The sequence below is a fragment of the Myotis davidii genome, unplaced genomic scaffold (assembly GCF_000327345.1).
Source record: "Myotis davidii unplaced genomic scaffold, ASM32734v1 scaffold268, whole genome shotgun sequence".
In the NCBI taxonomy this organism is placed as follows: Eukaryota; Metazoa; Chordata; class Mammalia; order Chiroptera; family Vespertilionidae; genus Myotis; species Myotis davidii.
The window spans coordinates 1,868,642-1,881,551 of record NW_006383015.1 but is presented as its reverse complement, the minus strand read 5'-3'; the positions used below and the strand labels follow the sequence as shown (position 1 = coordinate 1,881,551).

At 38.4% G+C, this 12,910-nt stretch overlaps 1 pseudogene across 1 annotated transcript; it reads right to left on the bottom strand.

Annotated features, from left to right (window-relative positions):
- Positions 1-12,194: 12,194 nt before the first annotated feature.
- On the bottom strand, positions 12,195-12,871 carry LOC102752252 (annotated as a pseudogene). Its single transcript, XR_001512358.1, has one exon. The product of XR_001512358.1 is annotated as an S-phase kinase-associated protein 1 pseudogene (transcript).
- Positions 12,872-12,910: the final 39 nt, after the last annotated feature.

Sequence of the window (12,910 nt, the reverse complement as noted above, 5' to 3'; positions counted from 1 at the left end):
TCTTAGCTAAGTCATTTTACATTCTCATCTGTAAAATGTGGATAATACTTTTGCAAAGTAAGACAATTATGCAAAATACTGGGCACATAAATGGATTTTATTACATGAAGTGATTATTATTCCTGAGACTTATAATTTAAGAAAATACAATATGCACATAAATAATTATTTTAAAACACTTTTTAATTTTCCAATTACAGCATTACTTTGTATTGGTTTCAGGTGTACGGCATAGTGGTTAGACAATCCTATTCTATATAATAATAGCCTAATATGCTAAGCATCTGGTTGGCTGTTCAACCAATCAAAGCGTAATATGCTAATGATATGTTAAGGCCGCTCAACCGCGCGGTATGATGTGCACTGACCACCAGGGGGCAGACAGTCGACCAGTCAACCAGTCACTATGACATGCACTGACCACCAGGGGGAATATGCTTTGACTGGTAGGTTAGTTTGCTGCTGAGGTCCGGCTGATTGGGACTGAGCAAGATGGGCCAGACATACCCTGGAGCCCTCCTGTGGTCCCTCTCCTGTTGGCCAACCTCCCACATCCCTCCCTGGCCCTGACTGTGCACCAGTGAGGTCCTTCAGCCTGCACCCTCTCGCAATCTGGGCTGAGGGATACCCACTCCGAGTGCATGAATTTTGTGCACCAAGCCTCTAGTATTTCATAAAGTGATCTCCCAATACTTCCAGCGACATACCCTGGAGCCCTCCTGTGGTCCCTCTCCTGTTGGCCAACCTCCCACATCCCTCCCTGGCCCTGACTGTGCACCAGTGAGGTCCTTCAGCCTGCACCCTCTCGCAATCTGGGCTGAGGGATACCCACTCCGAGTGCATGAATTTTGTGCACCAGGCCTCTAGTATTTTATAAAGTGATCTCCCAATACTTCCAGTACCCTTCTGTCACCATGCATAGTTATTACACTGTTATTGACTATATTCCCTTGCTGTTTACATTCCCGTGACTATGTTGTAACTACAGGTTTGTACTTCTTCATCCCTTCCCTTCTTTCACCCAATCTCCCAAATAAGGCTCTCAATATGGTAAACTCCATAAGCAAGGGAGAATGAATGTTAGGGTATTTACAGAAAAGCCACTGCCCTTCACAGTGTAATTCACTAGAGAACACTGTGTCCAGTTTTCTCCATATAAAATGCCTTTTATCTTCGTGTCCACCTACCCAAACTTTGCCTATCCCTCATTTCCAAATGCAAATATCACTATCACTGTCTAGGTAAAGGCCTTTCTCCCTCCTCTGAGCCTCTGTGGCTCCAGGCATCTCTTTCCTATGGGGCTTCTTACTTTCTTCCTTAAACTGGGGAGATATTTAACAACAAGCCTTGTCTACCTCATAGCTTTGTAACCTTAAGAGGTTTTTCTAAATCCTTCTGTTTCATTTTCTTTTGGTGTCTAAAGTAGTATCATCCACATAGTAGATATATATTAAGTTAATATGAATGAATGCAAGAATAAATAATCATTTCTGAGCAGAGAGCAGGGAGAGCTGTGGGAGACCATTTAGCTGGCCTTGAGGAACGGGTAAGATTCGGTTAGGAAGATATGGAGAAGGCATTTCAGAACTAGTGGAGTTGCACAGTGCATGGATCTCCATCATGTGGGGCCAACCACTGAGGAGGGAACTTGTAAGGTGTTGTCTGGTGAATGGTGCATGACAAGGAGCATGTTCCGGTGGGTAAAACTAGGAGGAAGGCATTTATATTAGTTGGGAAAGATGGGAGTCATATCTGAAATAGAGATTGAAGTGTTTGGATTCTGTGGTCAAGATAAAATCTTGCAGGTATATGCAGGGTAGAGTGGGAGTGGAGAAAAATAGGAAGCCAGTCTCTTGGAATATTGCTTCTCTATGATGTCATGAAAGCTGGTGTGGTGGGAATAAAAAGAAAGGGAAATGTGCTAATGATAATGCAGCATTCATAGGAATTGGTGGTTGTGATTGCTTGGGTGAAGATAAAAGATGGAGAAGTAGAATTCAGGGTGATAGTGTCATCAGGAGAAACAGGGAACCCTCCAGTAGACACTTGTTCAGCGAAAGGTGATCATTTCTGTTCCCAAGGTTGATTTTGAAACCATCTTGGTAGAAATAAAAAAGTGATAGTGATCTTAGGAGAGAAATCAACCCTTGAGCTGTAGTTTTGAAATTTTTTTTATATTGACATCATGGTTGGATTGAAGATAGCTAAACACTCTCAATTCATACACTGGGTTCTTTGGTGGGTGTATTTGGGAGTGGATTACTCATCGGGGGTGTAAGGTGAGAGCAACTAAAGCATCGTGATTATTCCTGGACCTTGTTCAAACCTTTCTGTATGATTTTAGCCCTTCTATATGGTTATATGCAATAAGTCCATTTGGACCTTCCCATCTTTATAAAGTCCAACTGAAATAAGATGAAAAAATAATTTTTATTTCCACTAGTTCTGACCTAGGCTCTTAAACAAAGATTCTCTTACTCTCTCTGCTTCTGTGTTTTCTCTTCTGAAAAAGGAAGTGGTCGGATTCAATGATCTATGGTCCTTTTTACTTTTTGAGATTCTATGAAGTTATGGTTTCAGGAGAGCTGGGTCACTTCAAAATGTTTTTGTTTTTTTCCATTAAAACTATCGCTGAGAACCCATTTGTGATTCAGAGCAAAGACCATGGACATTTCCGTTTATGATTCGGAGCAAACATCGTGGACATTTTCAGGTAAGGCAAACTTCAGATTCTATGCTGAGAAATCTGTGCAGACAAAGCTGTTTGACCCAGGCCATCGTAAACATCGCTGCAACCTGCAGGAGGGAAATGGTTAGCTGGGAGGATCTTTCCAGATCCATTTGGTTATGTTTCATAGTGTTTACAAACACAACTTTTAAACAACACACCACTGTTTGGAATCTAGGGTTATGTATGGTGAAGAACACTGTCACAATTAGCACGCTACTTTCATGTCAGAGATATGGGAAGCGGTCGTCTCTCAGTGTTTGCTTTTCTCAAAGATGCAGCTACTGGAATTTTGAAATGGGTCAAACTGCTTTTAACCTGGCTACGGTTATTCAATTTTATCAATTCTTCATTTTCTATTAGCAGAAAATCTGTTTCATGACTTCAATATCTAAAAGGGAGAAAGATCACAAAGCAGCCCCGCAGCAGATAAATATTGACTGAATCAAACACACATGCTGCTGAGACTTAGAATGACTCATATTTTTGCTCTGGGACCAGCCAGGCCAGGAGACTGTGGAGGCTGTTCATGCCTAACTTTACCCTCTCGATTTATCTCACTCACTCCCATTTTTTTGTTTAGTAAAATCTGCTTTCTATTAGATTGTTTTATCCCCTTAACCTTTATAAATGACAATTAAGTCTATCCAGCCTGTCAATAGCATGTCATTTATTTGTTGCTACAGCTGAGCCTGACCTCCGTTGATTTTATTGGAGTAATTTGCTGGAAATGATTTTTTTTAATGTTAGATTTATTACCGAGGCACTTCATTGTCACATAATTGAAGTAAATTGTAATCTTTCCCCCCAAACAAATACAAGAAGCGTAAGAAAGGGATATATTATTTTCAAGAAAGGGATATATTATTTTAAAGGGTTCATTTTTCCTGGGATAGAAACATATGTTATACACGATGTCATACATTACTTAATTTGCTCACAAAGATTGTTTTGGAGTGGTACACACTTTTTATCCTTGTTGGCTTTTCTTAAGGATAGCTGAGGTGCTGGTCAGAGCTGGTAATAAATTTGTATTAAAAAATAATGTTGCAATTAGATTAGATATTTACCTAAATCTAGTAAGTAGCTACAACACCACTCCTTACATAATGAGCCTTGCCATTTTGATATAACTGCAAGTTCAACTATGAATAGACTGATGATACATAGCTAACCTTACCCTTTACACAGTATTATCTTATTCCCCTGGTATTAGTGTTAACAGAGTTTTATCATATTGTACTTTTGGATCTCCAAAACTTTAATTGTCTGCCCAGATGAAAATGAGCATTTCAATCCACACGTGAGGCTTTCCTGGTGTTTGTATACTTACTCCATTGATCTGCAGGATGGCTATACTCTTGCTTTATGTATGCAGAACAGCAGACACTTGAGTTACGTATTTTATTGTTTGAAGAGTGTTTGTGAATGTGTGACTCATGCCTTGATGTGTTGTGTCCTGATGTTAGAAGGGCCAAGCCAGCAAACTGATGCTTTTGTTTTTCTGGAAATGGATTCTGGCTTGAAATAAAGGAAAAGGACTTTCAAACTCAAGTTTAAATATTAGGAAACAAAACATGCTATTTTCACACTTCAAATAATGATGCCTTGTTTCACAGGAGAATTTCCAATATATTGGTACTAGTTAAGGGAAGGTGGAGCAGAACGTAAGCTTGCTTTATTCTTTAATGAGGATAACCTTATTTTTACTCTCATGGGAGCAGAATCAAAACAAGACATTTTGTAATCAATGGAAAGGAAAATTCTGGACCAAAAGTCCCTAGAAATCTGTTCTAATTGCAGCAGTTTCTCCATTCATTCACAATTGGTTAAAAGCAAAAGAAAAATAAAGTACACAGTAGGATTTTAAGTGTTTTACACATTTTACACAAGTAGAAGATCTAGAAAAGATACTCCTGTTGTCAGTTTATAAACTGAAATTATGACCATACAAGTGAATATTGGCGATATGATAGCCTCCACTCATGTTACCAACGACTTTCTTTTGCATCAGGTGTTTTAGAGTGAATATTGGAATCAAGTTTAATGAAAAACAGCTAGATGATCACATCACTAGGTTTTAAAAATTCAAACTTGCTGCATCTTGAAAGATGACAAGCTTAGGAATAATTGTTCCAAAGACTATTCATAGAATAAAGTTCAGCGGAGGTAGAATTTGCTTTAAAAACAGGAGTCTGATGTAATCATCTCCGAGTCAAGAGAGTAAGCAGGCCATGGTGTCCTCAATGGTTGGGATTCTGAAATTCAATTTCAACTAAGTAGAAATTACTAGGGGGAAACTCTACTGCAAGGACTCGAGGGAGAAACTTCTTGCTTTTAAATCGCCACCCTTCTTTCCTGTCTCTGTTCCTGTCACTATTATTGATATAAAGAATCCATCAACATATTTTTATGGGTGATTAAGAAAGGCTGACCTTTCTTTTGCAGGTACAAATAGGTAGTTCTTCAGAGGCTGTAACTGAATGACAAGATAATTCAATCCATTTAATATTGAAGTGATGTTGATAGTATCATTCTTCTCGTGTTGGAAACAGGACAGTGTGGAGGCCCTTTCTGCCTCAGCCTGTTCTACCCTGGGTGATGGATTTTCCTTCTGACTAATCGCTGTCACATTAACCCGCACTATTTCATCCTTCAGAGCTGTCAAGATAATGACGATAATCCAAGTGGCTCATTGTAGGTAAAGGAAATTATATGAGCAAAGTAATATCATAAAACAGTGTTTAAATATTTTAATTTCATTTGTCAGGGCTGCCCCAACACTTCATTACACATATAACCATCTCTCATCAGTGGAATTAGTGCATTATTCATTACTGTTAATTATTTTCACATAATGGCTGCCCTGATATATTTAACCTCCACATTATATCTCAGATAATGGGTCTGTAAAATTGAATTGTGTGAAGAGCGGAGTTCTAAAGCTCATTTGCAGAACATCAAAGAACAAAGAAGAGGAAAAGAATTCTAAATGGGACATTTTGCCCAGCTGGGGCCAAACATTTGTTTCTGTCTGATTTGCATACAGAAAATAGGTGGTGTAGAAGTGGCTTAATACTGTGTAGGCTGTCAGCTCCTATTATACAACCAATTAGGATTTGTGAATATCATGCACATCTGAAACAACTGGAGAATTATAGCATGGAAAATGGAACAGTTAAGAAAGTACTTTTATACCATATAGACAAAATGGAATTTCCTTTTGGGGATCATTTGTAGTGGAAAGTAGGAGAGAGGGATGATGGGAGAGGGTGAGGGGAATGGGAAAAAGGGAGGGAGGGACAGAGAGAGGCGGGGGGGGAGGGAGAGAGGGGGAGAGAGAGAGAGAGAGAGAGAGAAGGAAGGGATGTTTAGTGAGTTTCAGATTAATTATATATCTTTATGAATAACTTAATAATAGACACTAAGTTTTCTAAGGTGGTGAGATCAAAGAATTCATTTTAGATTTTAGTCATTCATTTCTATCATGGCCAGTACAAAATTTATCTCTATATTTATAGTAACACTTTCTCTGTAACATAAATGCTTTCAATATCCATGCAAACAAATTATTGATTTAGAGTCACTAACAGCCTATGAATGGAGGCTAAATTTTATAACACTTTAATTTTTCATGGTTGTGCAGTACTATTCTTTAACAGAGCATTTGACAAGCATAAGGGTCTGATTAGCAATGTCAAACACATCTGCATGCAAGTGTATTTTTCGTACATATTTCCAGTGTGGTTAACCGATCCAAAAGGCCAACTAAAATCGCTAAATGGAATGAGTCAGAATCTCCCGATGGTGAGGCTTAGACATGTATCTATTTAAAAAGCTCTGCAATTAATTCCTGTGTTCAGAAGCTTGGCCGTAGAGGTTAGAGGAGTGTGTGGCTCATGACAGGTGCACAGCCTTCCCTTCTTTGTTTTTGAATGAACTCTCATTTGTAAACACGCACAGTCAGCTCTGCATTTGGGTGAGCTCATGATGGCAGCAGCTCTTCCTTCTTGGCTGTCCTCACTGTTATCACAAAGCCCAATGTAGAGAGTCACTCATAATTGCTTGTTAAATTTACTTTGCCTTTCTCATATTTTCACTGTTATAATTATAGTGAAATTAATGTCTTCAAACTTGTAAATTTTCTCTTGTTTGGGTTTTTCTTTAGGTCAAGTCTCATGAGTAAGATTCATAATTTTTATAACTTGGTACATTTTGTCAAGTAGATTTCAAAGAGTTGCACCAATTAATGCTGCCATAATAATGTATAAATATAACAGTTTTATTGCAACCTTGGCAGAATGGGCTATTAAAGTACAGTTTCTGTTAAATGGCATCTCACTATTTTAGCATGCATTTTTTCCCCTGCTGTTCAGGTTGAACACTTCCCATTTTGATTTATATTTGTGTGTGTGTGTGTGTGTGTGTGTGTGTGTGTGTGTGTGTGAATCATCTCTTAGTTATCTTAGTCTTTTGGTTATCTATTGATTTCTTAGGATTTTTCTTACCAAACTGAATGATTTGTTTATGTAATAAATATATTATACTTTTATATGTCTTATTTATTGCAAGTGTTGTTTACTCTTGCATTTTTTAGCCTTTTTATAGTTGTACCAAAGTTTTTATTTTGTAGTCAAATGAATTGATCTTTTATCTAATGTTTCTCACCCCCCATGTGTCTTCAAGGCTTATATTATCACAATTAGCTCTTTTTAAAGATGGATTAGATCAAGTCCTGAGAAGTTTAAAAATATAGTGGCAAAAACCTAACTACAGAAATCAAATCAAATCATGATAACTTACCTTTTAGTCTGTTGTACCATTCTTATATTTTAGTGAATTAGGAACGCCTCCTGAATATTCATCATGACAATAAACCCAGTTGGTGGGAAATAAACAGACAGAAGAGTTCATCTCTGCCACTGTTTTTCCTCTTAGTCACTAAGTTTCATATAGTTAAGCTGCTCTAAAGCATCAATCTATCATGGAAAATACGGTCTGAACTATTGTACTGGGCCCATGACTGAGCTGCTGCTTCTTTTTCCTCTCCTCCTCCTCCTCCTCCTCCTCCTCCTCCTTCTTCTTCTTTTTCTTCTTCTTCTTCTTCTTCTTCTTCTTCTTCTTCTTCTTCTTCTTCTTCTTCTTCTTCTTCTTCTTCTTCTTCTTCTGTCTGTGCCTCTATCTACTCTTTTAATTCCATATCCACAACAAAGGCCATATTGATTTACTTAACATGAATTTTTTTTTTATTCCTCACCCAAGGATATTTTTCCATTGATTTTTAGAGAGGGTGGACGAGAGAGGGAAAGACAAAGAGAAATATCAGTGTGAGAGGAACATATCGATTGGTTGCCTCCTGTATGCACCCCACTCAGGGCTGGGCCAGGGAGGAGCCTGCAACTGAGGTATGTGTCCTTGACCGGAATCGAACCCAGGACCCTTCAGTCCACAGGCCAACACTCTATCCACTGAGCCAAACTGGTTAGGCCAGCACTGTCTATTTTTTAAGGCTCCTCTTCAAATTATACTTTCTTTAATAAGCTTTTTCTGTTCATTACACCCCTGTTGGAACGATTCACACTTTTCCAAACATCCCCAATGAATGATGTTTTTATCTTCATTACAGTCTGTGATCTTTATGAGCTTCATAATAGAGTTATTGATGTATGGCTCTGTCTCCTCCACTAGTTATGATACTCATGACAATAGCAGTTGGGTCTTAACTATTTATAACTCACTATACATATCAGGCCTGTGCCCATGATAGAAACTGAGCAAATATCTGTAGCTCCCTGCCCCGACCCCCTGTTCATTTGATTGAAAGCTCAAAGTCCAAGATTATAATCAGTTTCTCTAGTATAGAATCACAGTTAGCATAACTTTGCCATTCTTAAATTTGTATAGTCATAGCAAGACTGCAGAAGCTATGGCTTCCACACAACTCCAATTTAGTATTCAGTAGGTGCTCAATAACTGTTCTTTCTTGACAAGCCAAAAGGGTGGCATTAAATCTATGTAGAAAACATGCAATAATGTTTCTTATCTACTTTGTCTTTCATGTGTTTCTGTATTTTGCAATTAAAATATGTTATAACCCATTTAACTTGTCACTGGAGATGCATCTTGCTTACCAAACCAGTTCTGTGAAGCTCTTATGTTAGTTCCATGCCAAGTGTTAATTTACATAGCCTCTGTTTTTGCCATTTTCTGAAAAGGTTTATATCACAAATGAAAAGTGGCATAGAGTTTTTGGCTCTTCCCACTAAGTATTAATAAAACATCCCATATTATAGATACCCTTCACCTGGCTCATCTGGGAGTTGTTTGGAAGAGATTCATTTATCTCACTTAAAGTTTGTTTCATCCTTCCATTTCTGTAGCAAATCCCAGGGCACCACCAAGGCCCAGAAAGGTTGGTGTTCATTTGTTCAGAGACCAAGAAAGTTTACTCATTGTTGTCAGTGTCGGGAGGTGTCAAAAGCAGGTCCCTCTTTCATTTTTACTTGGCAACCCTAAGAATGAAGAAAATCAGATGTTTCCAATGAAAGTGACTTTTACAGATAAGTCATCTCCCACAGCTGGCTTCACAAAATAACAAGGCCAATCCTGTGAAAAATTGGGAAGCTGAGGAGCAGGTCTGTTTTTTGTTCTTGCCCACATTGTTTTCGCAGCCACTTTGCCGTCGTTGGAAATAACCCTTATTGTTCAACTTGCCTGTTTCTCCCCTCTGTGCCCCTCTACCTGTGCCCAACCTCTGAGTTTTACTCTAGCACCATCTCTCTCTCTCTCTTCCTCCACTTTTCTCCTCTCCTGCTACCTTCATGAGGAGGTAAATGAGGAATGCTTCCTGATCTCATCCTAAGATCCTGGCACTGCTCTCATCAGTCCTCACGAGGTGGCTAAATATTATTACCATCATTTTACAAATGAAGTAACTGAGTCTTGGTGAGTTTAAAAGACTTACCCCAAGTCACATGGCAAGTGGGGTAGGTGGTAATTTTCCCAGATGACTGCAACAAGATTTCTCAGCCTACATGTTCTTGGACAATGTGATCTAGTGACACTTTCCATTAAGGGCTTGGGTCTATATCAATTTCCTTTGAATCCGAATGGATTTCTGACTACTTTACCTAATAGAATATGGCTAATGTGACACTGCTTGGCTTCTGCATTTTTTCAAGTTTTCTATATTTTTATTTATTTATTGTTTCCTTTTTATTGGGTTAATTGGGTTGACACTGGTTAAAAAGTTATACAGGTTTCAGGTGCATAATTCTACAACACATCATCTATACACTGTATTGTGTGTTCACCACCCCAACTCAAATCTCCATCTATCACCATTTATTCCTCCTACACCCTCTCACCTCACCCCATCTCCATTTCCCACAGCAGTGACCACACTGTTGTCTGTGCTCATGAGTTCTTCTCCCTCCTTTTTTATTTTTTCTCAATTCTTCTATTCCTCCAGCCACCTCCTAACCACCCCCAACAGCTGTTAACCTGTTATTTATCTATGAGTCTGTCTCTATTTTTGCTTGTTAGTTCATTTTGTTCATTAGATTCCACATATGAGTGAAATCATATCGTACTTGTCTTTCTCTGACTGGCTTAGTTCACTTGGCATAATGCTCTCCAGGTCCATCCAAGCTGTTGCAAAGGTTAAGATTTCCTTCTTTTTTACAACCCAGTAGTATTCCATTGTGTAAATGTATCACAGTCTTTTTCTCCCATTCATCTAATGATGGACACTTGGGCTGCTTCCAAATCTTTGCTATTGCAAATAATACATCAGTGAACATAAAGGTACATATTACATATATTCTTTCAAATGCTTCGTGTTTCTTCAGATAAATTCCTAGAAATGAAATCACTGGGTCATGAGGCAGTTCCATTTTTAATTTTTTAGTTCACTCCATACTGCTTTCCACAGTGGTTGCACTAGTCTGCATTCCTATGTCACTTCTACTTTGATCACTGAAACACTTGTACTTAGAGCCCTGAGCTGCCGTGTGATGTGTGATATCTGATTACCTGAGGCTGCCATATCGGGAAAAGACAAGTTACACAGAGAGGTCACTTGTACATGCTTTGGTTGGCAATCTGAGCCTGTGAGTTATTTTATCTCCAGTTTCATCATGTGAATGAAACTGTTTTGAACCCTCCAGACCAGCTCATCTGCCAGCTGAGAATCACTGAGTGATCTTAGTCAATGATACAAGGAGCAAAAGAATCACTCAGATGAGCACTTCCAAAAATTCCGGACACACAGAATCTGTGAGCAGAATAAAATGGTTGCTGTTTCAAGTCATGAGGTTTTGGGGTGGTTTGTTATAGAGCAAAAGTGACTGGAACCGATAGTGAGTAGTAGAACCAGAATGGGATCTGGGCAGTCTGACTGCAGAGCTCTCCCATTTAAGCCTGACGCTATAAGGTTGAACTAACCCCCAACATCTGTGGTATACTTTCTAGCAGTATAATAGGATCATGATTTAACTACAAAAGCTGAATTTCTGATGGTGAAATTTCTGGAACCATTGGAAATGCTGATGGATTACCTCAAATCAAATCAAGGCAGTGTTACCTCTTTTGCACTGGAGAAAACATTAGTCTTTGTCACTGAATATTGAATATAATTTATTTTATTTTTCTATTTATTAGAAAACAGGTTTCTTGACTTTTCTATTGGGGGGTTAAACACCTACAGAAAATGGATAAATTGTAAGTTTATGGTTCAATGACTTGTCATAAAGTGAACTCCTCTATGTAGTCACCACCAGGGCAAGAAGTCGAATCCTGCCAGCCTTCTGATACCCTCCTCGAAGCAACCCATAACCCCCTTTCTCTTGCTCTTCTTTACAGGTAACACCTACCCTGACTTCTAGCAATCACTTAGTTTTGATTGCATTTGAACTTTACATAAATGGAATCATACAAAAGATTGTTTTGATTTTGGCTTCCTTAAGGCCACATTATGTTTGTGAAATGGACCCATGTTGGTAGAGGTAGTTGTAGTTCATTTACTTTCAGTGTATGTGTTACTAGTACTCCATGAGATGAATGTATCATGACTCAATGTTTGTTCATCCAGTCTATTTATGACAGATACTTAGGTTAGAAAAAAGCATTTAAAATTATTCTTATTAGATTTATTTATTTTTAAAATTGAGATATTGACATATAACTTCATAATAATTTTAGGTGTGTACAGCATAATGATTCCATATATGTGTATGCTGTGAAATGGTCACAATGAGTCAATCACACAGTAACAAATTTCTTTTCTTAGGATGAGAACTTTAAAGCAACTTTTGGCAACTTTTTAGCAACTTTCAAATTTACAGTATTATTAACCATAGTTCATTCTTGTCAAATTACAAATATAGAAGGAATATCACATGTGGGGAAAAAACCACCAAGTGAAATATAATTTCTTTTTTTAAAATATTTATTTACTTTTTACTGTTTGCCTAATATTAACAATTATAAACAGAGTAGTGCAACTGGTATTTGGAACAATCCTTACAATGTTACAGTGTCAGGCACAACTTTTCACTTCTCTTCACACCACTGGTTCTCTTTGCGTACCTGGGCTTCCTCTTCTTCAGTAAAGTCGTTTTTTATATTGAAAGTCTTGCGAATCTCTTCGGGGATTTTCCCCTTGATCATATTGGCAACAGTCTTGCATGTAACCTCAAGCAAACCTTTGATGTCTAAATAGTTTGCAGCCAGAATTAGTTCAAAGAGTGTTCCTTGGTCAACTTTGAGGAGTTGTTGGTCCCAAACAGGAATATCATCTGTTCGCTTCTCTTTGTTCTCATCATCCTCAGGAGGTGGAGGGCCATCCTTGTGGTGGGTGCACCACTGAATGACCTTTTCTAACGTTGCCACATTGACATTTGGTAGAGGAACTGGGTCATCATCGCCTTCATCATCCATTCCCAAACGTTCTAACATGGTCTTGATAGTCACAGATTGTTTGGCAATTTCAACATCAACTTCAAGTATCTCTCCATCAGAACTCTGCAATTTAATTGAAGGCATGGTGCTGGGTCTCAAGGAGAGAGCGGGCCGGAGGCTGACGAGAGCCGGGCAGCGTCAGCAGAACCAAAAGGAAAAGGTGGAGAACAAGGCCAGTTACCCAGGAGTTTTTTAATTCTGATGTTTAGTTGGGGAGGATGA